This window comes from Macrobrachium rosenbergii, chromosome 15 (assembly GCF_040412425.1).
Source record: "Macrobrachium rosenbergii isolate ZJJX-2024 chromosome 15, ASM4041242v1, whole genome shotgun sequence".
NCBI classification, from domain to species: domain Eukaryota; kingdom Metazoa; phylum Arthropoda; class Malacostraca; order Decapoda; family Palaemonidae; genus Macrobrachium; species Macrobrachium rosenbergii.
In genome coordinates, this window is record NC_089755.1 from 22,607,677 (window position 1) to 22,631,741 (window position 24,065).

Below are 24,065 nucleotides of genomic sequence, written 5' to 3' on the forward strand. Positions count from 1 at the left end.
TATATATATATATATATATATATATATATATATATATATATCATATATATATACTGTAGATACATATACATAAATTATGTATATACATGTATATATATATACATATATATATATATATATATATATATATATATATATATATATATATATATACTGTATATGTATACATATATAGACAATGTAACCTCTAAATTAAAGATGCATATGTTCGCATTAATATCACTGGAGAAAACGTAATAATCTTCCATTTTCCGTTTAAGCAAGAATTGTGAATTCTTTAGGTTTATTGTGTTAAAGTACTAATAGAAATAGGTGATAAATGGGCATTTTTAAATGTGAAGACGGGTAGAAAGTACAACTACGTTTCTTTGCGAAGCCCGACGCTTGGTAAAAAAATTTCCGTTATCAAGGACTAGACTTGCGGAACAATTTCCTCGGCCAAGCAAGAAAAATCCACTTGCCAAACTCTGACCTTAGAAAAACATTTTTTTTCCTATCTCTTCATGTTAGGTGAATAATTCCGCATATGTTTCATATTACCGCATATGAACTCATCTGCTTCATAATGATAAAGTACTTATACCCCATGTTAGAGTTTATTTATAAGCATTAATTGTCTGTCTATGTTTAATTTCATGGATTGATGCTTAATATTTTCTCTGTATATATAATTTTCCCCTCAAACATTTCCTATACTTAAATGACCAAAATTTTCAAATCCTCTTGTAAAGATTTCCATGGCCCTCATTTTGACATCCACAGTGTCTTGTTACACCAAGAACACCATTTCCATATTCATCCCTTTCACAATGACCCACATTTTCAGTGCTCATTTTCATATCTACAAAGACTTTTGGTGATCTTCATTTTCTCATTCAGAAGTCCTGTACTACTATGAACTCTATTTTCTCTTCTACAAACGCTTGAGTACCCCGCATTTTCGCATCCACTAGTCGCACAATCCTTAAGACTCATTTTCACATCCACAAGTGGTACAATCATAAGACCCATTTTCATTTCCATAAGTGGTACAATCCATAAGACTCATTTTCACATCCACAAGTCGTACAATCCATAAAACTCATTTTCACATCCACAAGTCGTACAATCGATAACACTCATTTTCACGTCCACAAGTCATACAGTCCATGTCACTCATTTTCACGTCCATAAGTCGTGCAATCCATGTCACCCATTTTCACATCCACAAGTCACACAATCCATGTCACTCATTTTCACATTTACAAGTCGTACAATCCATGTCACTCATTTTCACATTTACAAGTCGTACAATCCATGTCACTCATTTTCACATCCATATGTAGTACATTCCATAAGACTCATTTTCACATTCATAAGTCGTACAATCCATAAGACTCATTTTCACATCCACAAGTCTTACAGTCCATAAGACTCATTTTCACATCCACAAGTCTTGCAATCCATAAGACTCATTTTCACATTCACAAGTCACACAATCCATGTCACTCATTTTCACATCCATAAGTCGTACAATCCATAAGACTCATTTTCATATTGACAGGTCGTACAATCCATAAGACTCATTTTCACATTTACAAGTCGCACAGTCCAAAAGACTCATTTTCACATCCACAAGTCGTACAATCCATAAGACTCATTTTCACATTCACAAGTCGCACAATCCAAGTCACTCATTTTCACATCCATAAGTCGTACAATCCATAAACTCATTTTCATATTGACAGGTCGTACAATCCAAAAGACTCATTTTCACATCTATAAGTTGTACAATCCATGAGACTCATTTTCACATTCACAAGTCGCACAATCCAAGTCACTCATTTTCATATCCATAAGTCGTACAATCCATAAGACTCATTTTCATACTGACAGGTCGTACAATCCATAAGACTCATTTTAACATCCACAAGTCGTACAATCCATAAGACTTATTTTCACATTCACAAGTCGCACAATCCATGTCACTCATTTTCACACAGTCGTACAATCCATTTTCATAAGTCGTTCAATCCATGTCACATTTTTATTTTCCATGTCACTCATTTTCACATCCGCAAGTTGTACAATCCATGTCACTCACTTTCACATCTGCAAGTTGTACAATCCATGTTACTCATTTTCACATCCACAAAGCCTTCGATATCCTTTCTTTTCACAACCGAAAGTCATATCCAGAAGCTTCAATAATTGTTATTTTCAAATCTGAAAGTCCTGCAAACATAAGAACCTTTATTTTCTAACCTGTAAAGCCTCGGATAACCCTAATTTTCACAGCCGCAGGTTCTACATTCCCATGACCCTCATTTTAACACCAGCAATCCCTAAATTTCCATGACCCTCACTTTCAAACCCACAAAGCCTTGGAGAACCCTCATTTCCATATCAACAATGTTCTAGACTTCAGTCTTTCATTTTTTCCATCCACAGAGAGAGAGAGAGAGAGAGAGAGAGAGAGAGAGAGAGAGAGAGAGAGAGAGAGAGAGGCGACACAGTCGAGTGGCAAGACTTTCATGACATGCAAACACAAATTTGCTCAGTTGGGTCTCATAAAATAAGAGCTTTGGAGACGACGATAATAATGGTGATAAGCGAATGCGATGCCTGCAATTAACGTTATAATATTACTCATTAACGAAAATAATGGTATCCCCTTCCCCTGAGTGCTGGTGCTGGTGCTGCTGCAGCAGTCTGTCCCTGTTCGATGAATCTCTCTCTCTCTCTCTCTCTCTCTCTCTCTCTCTCTCTCTCTCTCTCTCTCTCAAACACACACAAACACACACACAGACTCATTTTGTTCAGTAAATAGGCTGTCAGGTAAAGTAACAGAAAAAAAGAGAAAAATACATTCTAAGACTCTCTCTCTCTCTCTCTCTCAGGTATACGGAGGCTAAACTGTTTCGCTGATAAACGTAAACTGGCGTTGCAACGTCTGTGATCACTGATTCCGCCGTTATATATTAAATAAAGAGAGTCAGGAAAAGGAAGACTCGGTTCCTCAATAAGGTATTAAGGGGAATAAGAGGGCTGGCTGGTGTGGACCTGTGGACTCTGACAACCAACGAGACGTATTCCCTTGATAAATGTAAGTTCGTAATGTACAACCAAGAGCTCACTTTTCGAGTTACACCCAAAATATGAATGCAAGGGCAGAAAACACCACTGTCACTAACTAAAATAGTGACACGCATTGAAGCTATGCCAAACAGACAGGAAGAGAGGATAGGCAGGGAAAAAAGGATCCGGAGAAACTAATTCAAGATTTTGAACGGCTGATAATCTCTTGATAGAAAAATTAGGGGTTTCAATAAAATACAAAAAATTTTGGGACATTACTTCTTAGAATATTCTGTTTTAATAGAGTTCTTCATTGGTCGGGTGGGTACCGTTCTCAGCTAGCACTCTGCTGGCCCCGCGTTCCATTCTCCGACCGGCCTATGAAGAATTAGAGGAATTTATTTCTGGTGATAGAAATTCATTTCTCGCTATAATGTGGTTCGGATTCCACAATAAGCTGTAGGTCCCGTTGCTAGGTAACCAATTGGTTCTTAACCACGTAAAATAAATCTAATCCTTCTGGCCAGCCCTAGGAGAGCTGTTAATCAGCTCAGTGGTCTGGTTAAACTAAGGTATACTTAAGTTTCTGTTTTAATATTTGTGCTGAACGTTATGCTTAATGGTCATATTAAAAGTGCTTGAAGGCACTACTGTACTTTTATAGATATTGCACTTAGTTTTAGTTAATACTTATGGATAAGTGTGCTTTTATTTACAAATTAAGACATCCTTAGTCCTTTATAATCAGGTATGCTTTTGTTTTACTGTGTTATTTTGATACTATTTGTACATGACTTCTTTTAAACACAGCTTATGTGGTTTATGATAATGTATTTTAATATTCAAGATGAATAATTTTTACTCACTACATTTTACGTAAATACTTTCTAATTTTATGATATTCTTTTATTATTAATGAATTTTAATTACTGAAGTTTTAGTCGATTTATTGATTCTTAACAAACTTTTCTATGTATAAGGTAACATATATTTTGAGTAATTGTAAGATGATTTCACTATTGTGATTTTATATTTTATGAATACCCAATGTAAATATTGGAAATAAAGTATTATTATTATTATTATTATTATTATTATTATTATTATTATGAAATACTGCGTAAAGGCCTTAGATTTAATCACTAGCCATTCGGATAGAACAGAAGCTATCATGCGTTCAGAGGGCGCTCAGATCTGGAATAACTTCCTTCACAGAGCTGAGTTTAGTAATACCCACCTTCACGAGGTTGAGTTATCGAATACCCACTTACGCATAGTTGAATTTCGAATGCCCACTTTCATAAAGTTGGTTTCTAGAAATACCCACTTTCCTAAGGTTGAGTTACAGAACATCCAGTTTTCCAAGGGTTGAATTTTCTGATGGCCACTTTCAGGGAGTTGAACAATACCCACTTTCTGAGGGTTGTTATCGAACACACTTTCACGTGGTTGGATTATCGAATACCCAGTCCCACAGAGCTGAACTCTGGAATACCCACTCACAGAGCTGAATTTGAATACTCACTCTCTCAGAGTTGGGCTCTGGAATACCCACTTTCACAGAGCTGAACTCTGGAATACCCACTCACAGAGCTGAATTTGAATACTCACTCTCACAGAGTTGAGCTCTGGAATACCCAGTTTCACAGAGCTGAACTCTGGAATACCCACTCTTACAGAGCTGAGCTCTGGAATACCCACTCTCACAGAGCTCAGCTCTGGAATACCCACTCTCACAGAGCTGAGCTCTGGAATACCCACTTTCACAGAGCTGAACTCTGGAATACCCACTCTCACAGAGCTGAACTTTGGGTTCGAATGCCCATTCTCACTGAGCTGAACAATGGAACACCCACGCTCACAGAGCTGACCTCTGGAATACCCATTCTCACTGAGCTGAACACTGGAATACCGACTCTCACAGCTGAGCTCTGGAATATCTGCTTTCACAGTGCAAACTTTCTATGGGTAACATAAAACAAAATGATAGAAATTATTATTTTTGTGGAAAAGATTCTGAGCCTTCATTAGTACGTCCATAGCATTCCCCATCAATTCTTCATAGAGAATAATGAAAAAATGGCGCCAGATTTCAGTTAGACGTGATCTGTTTGTTTAAACAATTTGGCGTCCCAATGATCACAGTTAATCGGGTTTGGTCTAACGAAACAAACTATGGCAGAGGTTAGGGGGCAAACGAAAAACGCCCCCAAACTGGATATGTTCATTAAGGAAAAAATATTAGCCACCAATTTGATCATTGAAGTGCATACTTAATTTTTTCCTGAAAAGAAGGTTTGTAGGACTTTGGAGATGCAAGGGATGTAAGTATCACCTTCTGAAATTAACCTATTTCTCATAGTTCTTTTCCATTAAGTAAAGAAGAAAGGTGTGTGTTATATGCACCACGGTATATATATATATATATATATATATATATATATATATATATATATATATATATATATATATATATATATATATATATATATATATATACATACACACACACACACATATATATATATATATATATATATATATATATATATATATATATATATATATATATATATATATACATATATGCTATAAATCCTGTATTCTACGGGCAGAGTCAGTATCAACTTATATCTCTCTTGACAGCCGAATGGTCACCGTTCCTGAAAGTCGTCTATCCGCAATGTCTGTGGGGCGCTTGAATCTTCCAGGTGCCGAATCGTTTATAAAGTGTGTGTGTGTATGTATATATATATATATATATATATATATATATATATATATATATATATATATATATATATATATATATATGAATACGGTGATGGCTATCGTGTCGTTTTTTTTCTCCGAGCCCTCCTCTGGAAACGACTTAACATTGAATATATATATATATATATATATATACATACACATATATATATATATATATATATATATATATATATATATATATATATATATATATATATATATTGTATATATGCTATAAATCCTGTATACGGGCAGATATATCTCTCTTGACAGCCGAATGGTCACCGTTCCTGAAAGTCGTCTATCCGCAATGTCTGTGGGGCGCTTGAATCTTCCAGGTGCCGAATCGTTTATAGTGTGTGTATATGTGTATATATGTATATATATATATATATATATATATATATATATATATATATATATATATATATATATATATATATATATATATATATATATATATATATATATATATATATATATATATATATATATATATTCAACGTTAAGTCGTTTCCAGAGGGTGGCTCCGGAGAAAAAATCGACATGATAGCCATCACCGTATTCATAATTTACTTCCTGGCTCCTGAATGAGCCCCCATGCAGAAAACTTCAAAACACTGGCTACTTCATATACCTGGACAGAAGGCTCATCAGTAACACGTTGAATCCTTGCATACACAGCCACTCCCTGCCCCATTATAGTTCTCACTATCACATTTCCTGGATTTTCATTATGTTAATTTCTTTCATTCCATTTGTTTCTAAGTCATCCTGGCCTTTCCATTTTGACTTCCAAATCGTTCCCCATTCTTTCCTGAACTCTAATCCATCTCGAAACACTGAAAGTAACCTTTGTCTCAAGTCTACTTGTCCCCACATTTATCAAATTTCCATTCTTCTTACACCATATACAATCAGCATCCATACTTCAGTTCCATAATGGAGAGTTGGCTCAACAGTATCTTCATTCACTCCCACCTTAACCTCCATAGGCTCTGGAAGTTTCTTCTCAGTCTTTTGCGCAAACCCTGCTGCCTTCCTTGCGTCACTTGTTCTATGAATCGCCTATCCTCTCATCCTGCTTTCATCTGTTATCAGTTCGTACAAGAGCATATATAACTTCCATTGTACCAACATCAGTATAACATACTCCGTCTTGTGTGTTCCATTCACCCCTGCACGGACGTTTTAATATATATATATATATATATATATATATATATATATATATATATATATATATATATATATATATACATATATATATGTACAAATCATATATATATATATATATATATATATATATATATATATATATATATATATATATATATATATATATATATATATATATATATATATCTATTACAATCAGTACACATCAAAGATAAAGGCCATATCTAAAGAAGTGCTGGAAGCAACCTAAATATTTCTTGACTCCATTCTTCAGTGATAGGATTACATAGTCAAAGCAACACTGCGAGCCTAATATGTTCCATTACAAATCAAATCACTATTAACGGCAATACTTACAAAAATGATACGACAGCAATATCATGAACAACAACAACAACAACAACAACAGCAGCAGCAGCAGCAGCAGCAGCAGCAGCGTCAGACCTGATTACGATAATCCCAGCGACAGCATCTTAACCGCCCAAATCACAACATTTAGGAGCAGAAAAACGGAAGGAAGAAAAATTCGGGCATTAAAACCTGCATATTCAAAGCTCGAAAAATCTCATACATCACATAATCTCCCGACAATTAAAGCCCAGACGTTTTGCTCAGCGCATAAGAAAAGAAAAAAAATGCCGTGAGGAGAAGAAGACGAAGAAAAAAAGGAAAATTAGACGAGAAAACCTGTGATTAAAGAAAATGTATTTCATCGCAGAGAGAAAATTGCGGGCAGCTAATTACACCAGAAATATCTGTGCCAACCCCGATTCCGTTTCTAAATATATAATTTTTTTTTTACACACTGGCAGTTGTTATCTATAGCGCTGTATATCAATAAAAATAGGCACTTAGTAAGCATAGTCGTGTGAGGGAAGGAGGCGGTTTTGCGCGATAAATCTCAGCAAAACGAGAGAAATGACGCTCCGATACGAGTGTGGAAACATGAAGTGTTCGCTCGAGGTGGAAGAGTTCGGCAGCGGTAGTGAACTTCGCTTTCTTTCCTTCCTTCCTTCTTTCTTTCTTTCTTTCCCCCAAGCGACGCTCTCGAACCTGCAGCTGGGTAATCATGGCTCTAAATGCTCCTCTGTTCCTCTGATTATTACAATGCACCACGATTTAATTGATAGTTCATGATTGAACGCCGGTTGACATGCAATGGTATCCCCCAGAACGGGCTACTATCCTTCTTCACAAATGGCGGACGGACTCGTCCCTCTGAGGAGCAGCAGCAGAAGAAACGCGCGACTTCTGCTGCTTCCCTGCAGTTCCTTTCCTTCGTTTTCCTTCAGCGGGAGCTGTCAGGACTCGCGGCGCTGGCCAAGGCGTTCAAATACGCTAAACAAGCTTTGGTTAATGAGCCCGCCGCTTAAATGGGTATTCTTTAACAGTTGCATTTGTTGGCCCTTGTGCGTGTAATCTGCATTAAAATGGGGCGGCTAAAATAGTCTGACTTTAATGACTTGCACAGAGCGTAATATACAAGCCAAATTACCATTTAGAGGTGGTTTGCCAGTTGTGAGAGATGAGAGAGAGAGAGAGAGAGAGAGGGAGAAACTCCTCTTATGGTAATACCAGCAGCATATTTTTTTATTCACCGCCTCTGTTATTTTTGCGATTTTTGCTGTTTAAGGGTAAAACGCTTTCCAGTTCTCACAATTGAAATGGGTTTTTTAAGGTCTTGGAAAGGGAAATGCCGTGAAAGGTCTCAATAAAAGACAGAATTAAAAAAATTGAAAGTGAAAAGGATTGGATAAAAATAGCTTTTGAAATGTTGATGCTCTCTCTCTCTCTCTCTCTCTCTCTCTCTCTCTCTCTCTCTCTCTCTCTCTCACCTGATACCATTCCCACGCCAAAGTAGCACAAACACCATACTTGCAAATAAACTTCGGTTGCACGTAATAGCCTCCAGAAACCCCCTTCTCCCCCCCCCACCGCAACCCTCTCCCCCACACCCACACCCCACGGCAAAATAGCCTGGTGTAAATCGAAGCCACTCTTATACGGTCGTGCGTATTAGGATGTATGTACGTCAGTATACACGTACGTATACATGCATGATGGGGGCGTGTGTGCGTGCAATCCACGTGTAATTGTTACGTGTAAAACAGGGGTTGAGGAGGCGAGGATAGGGAGGGTTTTTAGCCCGAGTCGTGTTTCACACTGACTGCCAATCATCCACACGCTAGCTCTTTCACTCGGTCCGATTGGTCTGAATGGTCACTAACATATTTCAGACCAATTACGATTCGTCTCTGATTGGTCACGGAGGTTAGCGGATTGAACCAGGGACTTTCGCTTCTTTTCTTTTTCGACTATTGCCCACACCGCAATTCTCTCGCTGTGGACCAATAAGCAACCTTCCTCTAACCCCCTCGCTCTCTCTCTTTCTCTCTCTCTCTCTCATTTAATGGTTTCTTTTATTAGCTATTTCTGTCTGTAAAATGAATGTTTTTCTTGTAATATCATTACACTCTCTCTCTCTCTCTCTCTCTCTCTCTCTCTCTCTCTCTCTCTCTCTCTCTCTTAGCTATTTCTGTCTGTAAAATAAGTGTTTTTCTTGCAATATCATTACTCTCTCTCTCTCTCTCTCTCTCTCTCTCTCTCTCTCTCTCTCTCTCTCTCTCTGTGAGCGATAGGACCCCCCTCTTCGTGTACGTCTGAATCGGCGCCTCCATATTTACCGAAGACTCTTGACCTATCACCTCACCCCGGCGACCCCTCCCCATCCAGCAACCCACAGGTGATATAAGGAAGGAAGGGAGGGAGGGAGGAAGGGAGGGACCAGGCGGAGGTGGGAGATGGAGAACTACGACGATGTCTGGGAGGGGTTGGGGGGAGGGGACGAGTGGAAGGGTGGGGATGGGGTGGGGAGGGCTTTTGGTGTTGATAATGTTGCAGGTGGGATTTACCTTCGCAAACGTTATTAGATTAGTCAGACCGGTAAGCGGGAAGGTTATCCCGGTAGGAGAATTACAGATGGGATGGGAATGGATAGGATATGGACAGGGGGAGGATGGGGAGCCCGGGGGAGGCTTTATGGCAATCCGGACAATGTAACTGGGAGGCTTTACTGGATAGGATTATAAGGGGTGGACCAGTTTTTGGGAAACAATCACAATTATAGAGAGCGGTTAACGATCATGTCGTTTTCATTTATCGAAAGCGACGGCTTTATTTCTTCAATTATTGTTTATATTTTGACTTCATATATTTTGTTACAGTTTAGGCATCAACAAAACAGTTACTCTTCATCCTCTGATTGTTAATTTAATGATAACACCCCTCGTCGGAAAATTTCCATATTATTATTATTATTATTATTATTATTATTATTATTATTATTATTATTATTATTATTATTGCACCGACCACAATGGCAAAGTGAAGACAAAATAAACTGTTATTGGAGTAATGTTTTTCAAGTTTAAAACTAGTAAATGAATTGCGATGTTCTTTAGTTAAACTAGATAAGATCAGTGGTGATTATAAAAGGTATATTTCAGTGTTGATACATATTTACTTCTACAACAACAATAATAATAATAATAATAATAATAATAATAATAATAATAATAATAACAATAATAATATAATAATATAATAATAATAATAATAATAATAATAATAATAATTCTTTTCAAAATAGCTAATAATTGTATTTTTTATCTAAATGCTATATAATAAGTATACCTTAGTTTAACCAGACCACTGAGCTGATTAACAGCTCTCCTAGGGCTGGCCCGAAGGATTAGACTTATTTTACGTAGCTAAGAACCAATTGGTTACTTAGCAACGGGACCTACAGCTTATTGTGGAATCCGAATCACATTATAGCGAGAAATGAATTTCTATCACCAGAAATAAATTCCTGTAATTCTTCATTAGCCGGCCGGAGACTCGAACTCGGGCCTAGCGAATGCTAGCCCACAATTCTATCGACTCGCCGAACGAGGAACTAATACTATATACTGATATCTATAATTACAGTAGGATACATATGCCTTATCATAGCCTTATCATAGTACTGATGTTCTCAGATAAAAAAGTGCCATAATAATAATAATAATAATAATAATAATAATAATAATAATAATAATAATAATAATAATAATAATAATAGTGAGTAAAAGCGTAGCCAAAGGAATAGGCCACCATAATCTTGCAGCTCCGGTGACTGGGTTAATTATGGCGGGCAGAATCTGGCAGCAGATTTACGTGTGACCTTTAATGGATTAACGACTCACTCATGGCCTAGTGCTTGCATTAACCGAGGCCGTAACGCTCAAGTATTTTTACGAGACAAAATTTAAAGTATGAGCGTGTATACGCATCAAGTCATAAATGTTCCGCGCATACATCTTAATATATGAAGTACACACACTCACAGAGCGCCTTTCTACACACAGTTCTTTCTGCCCTTTCACATTTGTCTTGTTTTGCAAACCGGAAGAATGATAATGTCTTATAATGTTGGTTATCCGTATGCGGAACAGCCTCTTCAAAGAGGGGATCTCACATCGCCATTACAAAACATATATATATATATATATATACTGTATATATAATATACTACCTTATAATTCTTAATTATTTTTAGGCCATGTTGATATATGATGCATGCTTGTAAGTTTGATTGCTAATCTTTTCGGTGTTGTCAGCGAAACTAAGACCATGGGATGACAAGCTCTTGCCATGCTATTTATCGTTTTTCATGCTTCTTCTAAACTCTCTCTCTCTCTCTCTCTCTCTCTCTCTCTCTCTCTCTCTCTCTCTCTCTCTCTCTCTCTCTCTCGTTTTTTACAGTCAGTCGGTGGAATTCATAAGAAATATATTCCAAAAGGAATATGCATAAATTTGGTCATGATCTATTTCTGTAACGAGCAGGTCTGATGCAGGCCTACTGTGTGCCCGATTCTTATTCTGTAAGAGGAAAATAAAACGTAGCCTAATGTTCCCCAGCTTCGTAGCAATAAAAAAAAAAAACGAAAATATCGAAAATCGATTATCATTCCAATAACTATGTAAAATACATATTCATCGGAAGAACCATTATAATTTGTCTTGCCGGGTAGATTTACACACGGAAATCTATCCAAAACTTATCCTTTTCCCTCTGTACACCTCTCTATCCCTTGGGTCCCCATCCCCCCCCCCACATACACACACTACGTCTCTATCCCTTGTATCTCATCGTCCTCCTGGTAGAGGTCGATGCGTTGTGATCAGCGGAGATAAATAATCATAATAATGGGTTATTATACACAATCAAATCATGCACAATACTTTATTACATCAATTAGCTTCTTGCAAACTCACTAATTGCATTCACATCCGTTTCCCGAAATGAAAAATGCAGCATCATAACTGCCTTTATTAAACGTCAAACTCGTATCCCCCAGTTAATGGACCAATGTTACATTCGATATGAGGCGCCCGACGCTTTGTCTTTATGCAAACAAAAAACAAAAAAGGAGACGGTCTCGCTCGATGAGATCTGATTCCCTCTTGAGGTAGACTTCGGGGATTTATTCCTTCTTATCCTTTCTTTACTTTTGTGGGGGTAAGGGGGAGTGGGGGAGGGGGGAGGTGGAAACAGTCAGGAGGAGGAGAGACCTGAAGGTTTCTCGAATGTGGACCGATTCATAATCATAATGATTCTGAAACCGGCCGAACGCGATCATCGTTTTACCGAAGGCTAAAGGAGAGAAAAACTCACTCGCGATGAGTTCCAATTAACTATGACTTGTGCTTTCATTCGGCCAATAGCACACACACCGACCTGCTCATCTCGACCAATCATTGATGATCCCATTTGTGAGGATATGCAGTTGCCAAGTTTCAACCGATCGTGTCAGAAAGGATTGAAAAAGGAGAGGGGGTTAGGGAGGGGTTAATCGGACCAGCGGACCAATCCAGCTGCTGTTGCTGGTCCTGCAAGGTAGATTATATATGCAACGGAATATCAATAGATCACACACCATTTAATTCTCCCGGTCTGTTCCCCAGCTCCACCATCCGTTCAGCTCAGCAACTTCCCCACTGGCATTCCCAACAGTACAGTAATCACCATCATGAGTCGATGTTCAGTTAAACAAGGTGTCACAAAAGCGATACTCGATGTTCAGTTGAATAAGGTGGCACAAAGCAAGGAGCTTCAAAAGCAATGCGAACAAGCAAGGCAGGAGACTTTGCGGAAATCTGGGAAAGCTGCGACAAGACAGTTGTACTTTAAACTACTATGCTGTAATAATCCACGCTAGGTTAATTAGGGTTACAAATTACCGCATTAGATTTTCAATATTCTAATTCGTGGTGACTAGGGTGTATGTTTGAGTATTTTCGTGCAATTATGTGTAAACTGAATTTTACTGGAAAGAATATTCAGCTAAACTAAGGGATTCCAAAGGGTACATTAGTGATTACATGATTAGTCATATCCGATTTGTATTGCTGCTCTGTACCGAATTCTGTATTCAGTATCAAGTCAACGATCTTACAGCTTCCTGGGGACTTCGTTGAGTTAAACGGTGAAAAAAACTTATCCACAATTATACCATTAAATATGATCGAGTTATAGCCGAAAGTGACAAATATCGAAGTTGAATATTGAAGTCTTCAAAAAATGTTTTCAAAACCTTACATTAATATATAGCCCTTTGTGGTTATTACTTATGACCTTCATTTTGTACGTTGGAATGTTCGCTACACCCTTCGCTTGTTGTTCGGTGATCGTCGCCAAGTTCAGTTCATCCTCAGACTATAATTATTTATTGGCAGTTTTTCTAAAATTAAGCAGGAAAAACGTTTTTAACAGTTTGTAACAAAAACAAAACAAATTCAATGGTTATTATATAAATGATACATTAATTAAGCCTATATATATATATATATATATATATATATATATATATATATATATATATATATATATATATATATATATATATATATATATTATATATATATATTATTTTCACTTTCACTTTCACTGCAATATTTTTTTCGCCCAATTGTTCAATATCAGTTCACTATACCACGGGAATAATGTACACCTTAGTGGAATTATAATTGATAAGTGCTTCCTTACCAGTGGGATTCGAGCTGGCACCTGGTTGGGTCAGTGAACTAAAGGTCACTGTATGTAATTGTTTCCTTAACCAGGGGGCAGTTCACTGGTAATGAAGCACTTATCAATTATAATTCCACTAAGGTGTAAACTATTCCCGTGGTATAGCGAACCGGATGTTGAACGTTTGAAGTGATTATAAAAAAATGTTGCAGCGAAAGTGACAAAAGTTCTTATATATATATATATATATATATATATATATATATATATATATATATATATATATATATATATATATATATATATATACACATTATATATATAAATATATATATATATATATATATATATATATATATATATATATATATATATATATATATATATATATATATATATATATATCACAAAGGTTCTTTTGGGATGAGGTTGCTAGTCCCACACTGCCCAATTATGGATAACAAACTAACCATTATAAACATGAAATGTTACACTCACACCCGCATGCATATATATATATATATATATATATATATATATATATATATATATATATATATATATATATATATATACATATATATATTATTTAACTTTTAAGCAGGTACGACACAATTATTAGCGGTCAGTATTCTCCACCATGCCCTAGAGCGCTTGAATGTGACTGATTTCAATTGAGCATCCATCATAGAATACTGAACGTGTCCGTGCACAAGTACGTATTCTGTCCGTGCTCATTTAGAGTGACATTAAATTGGTTCGTCCTTGACTTGGCATTAAAGATGACTTCTGAGTGAATGTTTGTCTTGTTATTTACGGGATGAAACGTGAGATCTTTTTGGATTTGATCTTTTGTCAGTTTGTGACATCTCGACAGAAAGTACAGAAATTGTTCATTGCGATTATCACTCTTTCAGCGTCTGTCCCCTTCAGCGAGCGGTTTTTGTTGTCTCTGGTCATCTTCTTCTTTTATCGCTCTTTTCATTCTTAATTATTTTTCTTCATTCCTTGACCATGAATAACTAAACAAATTTCACCTTACTCTTATTCTTAGTAATCTTATTAATAGCAGAAGGCCACAAGATTCGCAGGATTTCGGTATTGCGTTATTGGTAAGTATTTGAGCTGGCGGGAGTTGGTATCTTAATGACACCAAATTGTATTTGCATGAAAATCTACGGGAACAACCTTAACGTCTTTCACCAGTTGAGATACGGCTGTAAATACTGTACTGTACAAATAATAACATTAATACATCATGGATAGATACCTTCCCGGACTTTGCCAATGTCCTTGTCCACTAGGAAAATGGAATGATAACATTAGTACTTAAAAGTTTTAGGACATACTATTTCATGCTACCTCACAAACTCGGAACATGCATAAATTTCTGTTAAGCATATTTTAGTACTATCTTGCATCATTTTTTTTTTTTTAAATCATTGTACATTTTTTCGGCTTCGTGATCTTGGTAGTCACGACGCCAGATTATCCCGAATCAGTCAGTCAACCAAGGAAGGGCTTGATTCCGAATATTTTATCCTTGGAACCCCGATTTAAACTCTTGTGTTTTTGGGTCAGGAGATGATATCTTTTGGTCTGATAGTGTAATAACAATGATCATTTTAAAAGTAGAGAGAGAGAGAGAGAGAGAGAGAGAGAGAGAGAGAGAGAGAGAGAGAGAGAGAGAGTTGTATGGTGGCTTAAAACTGTAGATACATTTTTAAATAGGGGTTCCATGTCAAGTTTTGCCGTTACGTAGTAGGGCAGTGACTGCCATGTAGGATAACCTATAAGGAAAACTTATTTCATGGAATATAAATCTAATCTAATCTCTCTCTCTCTCTCTCTCTCTCTCTCTCTCTCTCTCTCTCTCAATTCTCTCTCTTACTTTTCTTTTCTTTCTCATTTGAAAATTGAAGCTGGGTGAACGAAAGAGAAAGAAAGTGTGTAATATATTGTTAACGATTATGTCGGTGTTTAGAGGAGATTTCCACTTCCCCCACCTCGCCCTGCAACCCCTGATCCTCCTCAAAAAAGAATTTTCTCCAGCAGTATTCTGATACATTTATTAATTACTCCAATCAACTACAGTGATAGATTAATACTTTATTGTTGTTCTTTGGCAAATTACTTCTCATTTAGACCTCATCAAATTTCATCATTTGGTGTCATCCACAGCAGCCTTCAAATAAATTGGATATTAATTCTATTAGAAAGGTTATGATTCAACCAGATGTTTATTTATGGTGCAGCCCGCTCTTCCAGTCTATTTGGAATATACCACCATACATACATACATACACACGTGTATATATGTATGTGTATATATATATATATATATATATATATATATATATATATATATATATATATATATATATATATATATATATATATATATATATAGGCAAAAAGATTTGTTTAGTACCTGAAGGCTTAATACTCTGAAGCCACTGACCCTCAAAAGACAACGAAGAATTTTTGTGTATATATACATATATATACATACATATATATAAATATACTGTATTATATATATATATATATATATATATATATATATATATATATATATATATTTATATATATATATATATATGAAAATAACATTAATATACTATATTAGCAAAATGTGGGAGTTGCAGCAGTTACAGTATACATAATATATGTAAGTGCATACCTTCCACACATGTGAATATGTATGCAAACAGTAGGTACGGCAGCATGAACAAAAAGTTTCCAAAATGCATGAGGTCATGTGGTCCAGTCACATCATGAAAAGCAATCATAAACAAACGAGGACAACAGATAATTAGCCGTTCTTTATTTCTGGCACTTTGTAAAATCATGTTCTATTCAGGCGACTTCGTTTCTGCAGCTGTACTCGCTGCTATGAAGGACCAAAGTCTGAAAGGGAGGAGGAAGAGGGGGAGGAAGCCAAATAGGGAATGGGAGAAAGATGGAATGGGATGGGAGGTAGCATCCTGGTAGGGAGGCTGGCACTACAGAAGAGGGAGGCGTGAAGGAAGATTGTGAGAGTATAGAGGAAGAGTTACAAGGAAAAGAAAGTGTAAGAGAGCAGCAGAGGAGAATCAGGGAGGAAAGGAAACGGAAATAAGACGAAGAAATCGGAAAAGGAAACGTAAGATGATAGTGGAGGAAAAGGGAAAAGGAAAAGCATGGAGGGAAGGGGTGAAGGAAATGGAGGACACTTGATTGGTTCTTAGGGACAGGTGAGAAGAACCCCCTCTGCCCAACACCCACAACTGCGACCCCCTCAGCCTCCCCCCCTCCCCCTCCCCCCAAGAGGACATCCAGTGTCGGGGGTGGAAGGGAGGCAAACAACGGGGTCTTTATAGACCGGTTAGATGTAATTTGACTTTCATATCGAAAATGACCCTTATATTTGCGTCACTTCAATCATGTCGTCTGGATCCTGTTCTCGCTGTTGGTGTAATGAAGACATTATCTGTCGGACGCTCAGCAATTTCTTCTACTTTTATAGACAATAAGAGAGAGAGAGAGAGAGAGAGAAAATGCAAATGATTTTCATACTTCGTATATCACAATAAATAGTGTTAAAGATTGCTCTTTCTATCCTGTCATTTTTTTTAAGTAAATTAAACGATTGCTAACGGCAACTCTTCCATATATTTTTTTACTAGCAATAAAAGGTTTGGTATCTATTTTCTGTTTTATAACTGTAAGGCATTTCAGTCCTCTCCTCAAGTGCCCTGTGTGTGTGTGTGTCTGTCCTGAGAATTTCTCTTGTATACTACGTATTACAGAGGAGCCAATAGTATCTGATAAGAAATATTCATACTACGCCTTGAAATGTGAGATGAAAAAAATAATGACCCTGATGATGATAAAATTTATGAATAATAGAGTTCTGTTTAATCTGAAAATGGTTATAGCTTGCAGCTGAGATATGGTATATTTTCTTTGTATAGCGCATTGTGCAAGGGCCCACCCTCATTTCAGAAAATAGGCTACGCCAGATCTTATTATGCACAAATCCTCATACTTCATCAGGAAATTACATTGCGACCGTAACAGCTTTTAGTCAAGCTAACATGCGTTTGCGTTGACGTCCATAACGGGCTGTGCGGCGAGATTTGTTATCTGATAAAGTTACCTCAACCCATAGCAGACAGTGATGTTCAAATTTTTTTCTCACGTGTTTTTATTTTTATACTTATTAAAGCCTTAGTTGTTTCTGTCAACTAAAATCTGACGATAAGGAGCTAATTATCGTACTGTTATTTTGCTTCCTGTAACTATGATCTCCATTCATAATGTGAATGTTTCCATTAATAAAAAAAATTATTTAAAAAAGCACGAATTTCTTAAGCCCGTAGGTGTACGAAGAAAAAACGTAGCAAAAGATTTACAGCTAATATAAGCATAAGATAAAAATGATAATAAAAAACCTTGCACGCACAGCAGCTGAGATGTGTCATCGTCGTTTGAGGTCTCTGAATCTTGATTTATATCGGGGCAACCTCCACCAAGATACCGAGGTACTAATTTTTGGATAATCACCTAACGCAAATATTAACCTACTCCTGTCCCCTCCCCGCCCGCTCTCCCTCTCCTCCTCTCTCTCTCTCTCTCTCTCTCTCTCTCTCTCTCATTATTTTCGAAACAAAATTATGATTAGGAATGACATCTATATATTTTTCTATGGCAAAACATGGTTATTACGAAATTACTTGTTTACTTCAGGGCATATATACATTATATATATATATATATATATATATATATATATATATATATATATATATATATATATATATATATATATATATATATATATATATATATGTATGTATGTATGTATGTATGTATACATATACTGTATATAAATGAGCAGTTTTCTTTAACAGCGGTTGGCTTGAAAAAAATTCGTGTCACAGCTACATTAATAATTGATAGTTCTGAGCCGTGGATGTACCCCTGTGCAGAGAACTTCCAAAGCATCCGCTGATTGCTGATGTAGAGGGATCATCAGCAGCTCGTCGAAACCTCCTACACGCCGCATACACTCTAGCTCTTCCTGGATATTAAAACTCTTTCTTTGAAGTACCTTTGTCACACCATCTATTCAGTGTTTTGTAGACTGTCGTCTCCTTCTTCCAAACATTTCCGAAGTGTACCATTTTTCCAAAACCTTTCGCCCCTCGCTCTTTCCACATGACTGAAACCCCTCAAAAAACACTGATCGAACCTTTCAACTACGCCGATGTCCTTACCATTTCTCAGATTTTCCATTCTTTTTACGGTACATAATTAAACAATGCAAGCGATTCATCACAGAGGCTCCAACTATCTTTTATCCGTATTCAGCAGTCACACTTCACTCCCATACAGGAGAGTTGGCTGCTGCATTTATACATCGCTATACACACAATGTATCATTTATAATTATATATATATACATATATAGATATAATATATAATATACATTTTGATATTAATATCAAAATTACTACGTCTTGGGAATAACTTATACCCAAATAAATTACAATAAGTGCATCCCCGGCGTGGATTTGCACCTATGCCTTTTGTGTTTGTAAGTTATTTGTGAATTCAGTATTAAGGGGATATTTGTTGCCTAATATTTACAAAAATAATAGTCTTTCGTGTAAGTGACAAAACTAACACATAAATATATGTATACATATATAAATATGTATATATACATATATTATATATACATATACATATATATATAATAATAATAAATATATACATAAAATATTATTTTCCTACAACTGTATTCTTTGATTGTACTGGGATATGAATAAACTAGCAATGGAAGTTAGTCCAACTTCTCGCCTAAGGGTTTTCCTCCAGCCTGACCACTTTATCCCAACTTCAGTCCTAATCTGAGCGACATTTCTCAGCTGACGAAGACAGACCTCTCGGGATGAGAGCGCCTTGTGGCTGGAAGGAGCAGCATTCACTCGTACCATGGCGGGAGCTACCGATTACCTCCTGCAGCAACCAGCGAAATAAGATAGAAAATGAGAAAATTGAGGTCACATATTTCTGCCAATGGTAATAAGGGGTGAAGGGGCGAAAGGGGGAGGGGGTGGAATAGGATTAGTGAGAGAGGGTAAGGGTGGTAGGGGAGGGTTCTAGAGCATTCCCCTTCGGAAGGCCGCTAAATCATGGAAGGCGGACGGAGCGTTGACACTAGTTAGAGGGTGTGATCGGGTCTCTCGTTGCAAATCAAATAACTCAAACTCTGGTAATTTGTTCCCGCAGCTGTCTTCGCTGCTCTGCCGACAGGTTAATCATGTTCTGTTGGTGGGACTGATTTATTTGCAGTCACTCCCACTCTTTATCTCTCAATTTCGCTCTTTCTTTCTTTTTTCCCACTCGCCTCTCCGGAAATAAGTCTTCACCAAATTGCTACGGTAATCTTATCATTGAAGATCCCTTTGCTAAATCAGGTGAGAGATTCGCGTGGTGTGTTTTCCTGGTAGGAATCTTCTTTCCTCTTATTCTACTAATTCATCCGCACCTGTCAGGAACACCACGTTTTGTGGGTCAGGGAAATGTAGAAAACTTGAAAACATGTCAGATGGTCTTCTGTAGAATTTAATAAGCTTTCGTTGCCTGTTAGAAAAACTAATAGAATTTTTAAAAGATTACAAGAAAATCTTCAAAAACCTTCTGCAGTTGTTCACTGGTGAAGAAGGTTTTCTTTGATTAAGTATTCAATCACCCCTTGTTTCTTTGTGGCAGAAAGTAAAGAATAATAAAAAAAAATGCAACACGCAGCAATGAAAGCAGGAAGAGCGTGGATCCTTACCGCTCTTAGCTGTCGTGCAATACTCAATTTTCTTCCCCCAACCTTTGATTTGTGACAACTTCGTCCGTCGCAATCTCGTTTTCATTAGATGAGAACGCTCCTAAAAATTATCCATCAAAATAAACACTATCGGAACGTAATTTTTTATTTAGCCTCTTTCTTCGCGAATGAGGACTCCGTCACGGTCTGTAATTAACGGTCTTCAAGTCTTTCGAGAAGTATTACATTCGCCGTCAAGGTATCTTCCCAAAGGTATACAGCATCCATTATAAAAATAAATAAATAGTTGTTAAAAAAATTTAAATAGGGAAGGGGCGTTTCGACACCATCGGACTGAGGGTGAACTGTCCTTTTAATGGCCTGGGCAGCACAAGTGGGATGGAAATTTAAAGACACGAGCCTATGGTGATGCAAGTCATCTCGTTGCTCATTGAAAGAATGATCCAATTAACCCACAAAAGTTAAAATTACCAACAGTTCATGAGTCGAAAAAATCAGTCTTTACTAGCTTGCTTTGTTGGTGAACTCAGTCTTGAGTCCTCCGAACTACCATCTTACGGTGGTTAACACTGCAAAGGTCAGTCGTAAGTCGAAGGCGTCAGTTCTCAAGACTGACTATTACTCGAGCTATTAAATCTTACACAAAAGTTCTCAGGAGAATTTAGAGCAAAACTCGTCCATCGGTTCATCTTATATCACACGGAGAGCTCAAAGAGTAAGTGTCCATTTTAGTACGAACCAGATCACTCAGATAACAACAGCTGCATCTTCCTCATCCACAAACTCGACTGTTGATGAGTAGAACCGACCAACTCAAATCCAAATCGGTATCTTTAAGGCAGGGGAATTAGAGTGTCAGCTCTATAGAGTTCTACAAAAAGAATTCAGGACCTCGGGCTCTTGTATCGAAGTCAAAATTAGATCTGCTACAGCAATATGTCACCGTCAGTCCTAGAGAGATCTTCTGTGCGAAATAGATGGCTTCAAATAATGTCAAAGCAGTCAAGTCAAGGTTTTCCTGTGAGAGAGTCCTCTGTGTTCCTCACAGTAATTTCCTATGGCATTTGTTCTAGTTTTTCGTAACTTTTAAGACTTCGTGATCATCAGAGGAAAACTTAAAACACATGGAAACATGTGTGACTTAGGTTTCTATCTGTCTAGCTGTCTACCCCATCTGTAAGCATTTTGTGTATATATATATAGGCCTACATATATACACACACACATATATATATGTATATATGTGTGTATATATATATATATATTATATATATATATATATATATATATATATATATATATATATATATATATATATATATATATATATATATATATATATATATATGTAGAAAATACGAGAAAGACATTGCACTAAGGAGTCCTTCCTGATTCCTTAATTACATGATAAATGTGACAGCGCCCGTTTACTTGGTTTGCTGTAGGTTAATCCCCATATATAATTGCTATGTTATTTGAGGGTGTAAATGTGTGGAGAAATGGTATTAAAAATACGTTGTGCTTTGCTCAAGGTTATCTAACGAACTTGTTGAGTAAATGGTTAATTTCATTATTAAATTACTGAAAATACCTTACACAGACGAACACCAATTATCATTGCGTTACTGAAACCGTTACCATAAGTATGCTTTTCATATGGCAAGTTTTGATATAGTGTGTTTTTGTTTCGATGTTAGATCTGAAGAAGCTTTTTAGCTCACCTGAGGGATTTCCTCATCCAAGTTTGCCCCAAGCACGTATGTCAGTATGCATTTGCGCCTGACGTCCGCTTTCCAAATTCATGACTTCTTGAGAATCACGAGGTCGTTTTCATAACTTACTACGAATCATCCTAAAGGATTCAAGTCTGTTCCCATGTAAAGCCCCCCCTCCCCCAACCTTCCATGGGGAGATAATTGTGGAATGTTGAAAACGAAATGGGGTGATTTAGTAATTTAGCAACTTGCATATATCCTCATGTACAGCAGATTTAAGATTTTTCAAAGGGCTCAGAGGAAAATCTCAGTCATACTATTGCAAGTGTAGCAAGGTGAACAAGTGTGGCCTGTGACCCTGTTGTTTCAGCTAGATGACATTCGAATTGGAGAGAGAGAGAGAGAGAGAGAGAGAGAGAGAGAGATTTTCAGGGGAAGGCTGCGTTTCAGTCTTATGTCTAGTTGAAACTGGAAGTTCAATCCACTCGAGTTCCTATTTATTTTTTGAAGTCGACTCCTGTAGATTAAAAATTGTTTTCGTCGTCCGTTGCTGAGGGAAAACAGGACGTCGAGTTTATTCACATTTACCAAATGATTTTATTTTTGAAGTAGAGTCCAGAGGGTTTTGACACTAACCTTTGTTCATACAGTTGGCGTATTTCATTTCTCTCACTCGTGCTATTTACGTCCTTCAAAATTACAGGTTGCGATGGAATTTTCACTCTATTGGCGGTTATTCTAATAACATACTTGAATATTATATATCAAGAAAAGTATTCTTACGAAACGCAAAGGGAAGCTCGTATCCGCGACTCGGGGACTAAACGATTCTTAATTTCGCATAATACGTGTTATCATTGATTGCCTTTCCTCTTGATTTACATTCTCTCTCTCTCTCTCTCTCTCTCTCTCTCTCTCTCTCTCTCTCTCTCTCTCTCTCTCTCTCTGAGATCAGGAATGTACAAACCAATTACATAGAGTGCATTTGTGTATTCTATTTTAAAACTTTTTCGTTATCCCTCTTTATGTAATAACACTCAGATACGCATTATACCTAAGTGACAATAACAGGAGCAAGGTATGTACAAGCCAGTGAGATTGGAAGCACCAAATACTGTGGCTTTTTAAGAGCTTGGGTAGTTTGCTGAGGTTATATGTGAATGTATACGTATGCACATGCACATATACACACCACATATGCACACATTTTTGTGTATATAATTTTATATATATGTGTGTATACAGTATGTATGTATGTATGTATGTATGTATATATATATATATATATATATATATATATATATATATATATATATATATATATATATATATATATATATATATATAGACTTGTGTGAATTTGTGTGCGTGCACATCTCTGATTAAGATTACCAGAGTAAACATTCCTCCAGTAACTAACATGTTGCTGCGCCTTAATATAACGTTAATGCTCTTCATG

At 36.6% G+C, this 24,065-nt stretch overlaps 1 protein-coding gene across 9 annotated transcripts in view; it reads right to left on the reverse strand.

Annotated features, from left to right (window-relative positions):
* The window catches only part of LOC136846457 (dachshund homolog 2-like), a 196,412-nt gene that overhangs the window by 41,965 nt on the left and 130,382 nt on the right, over positions 1-24,065 (reverse strand). The gene's annotated exons all lie outside the window — the stretch shown is intronic.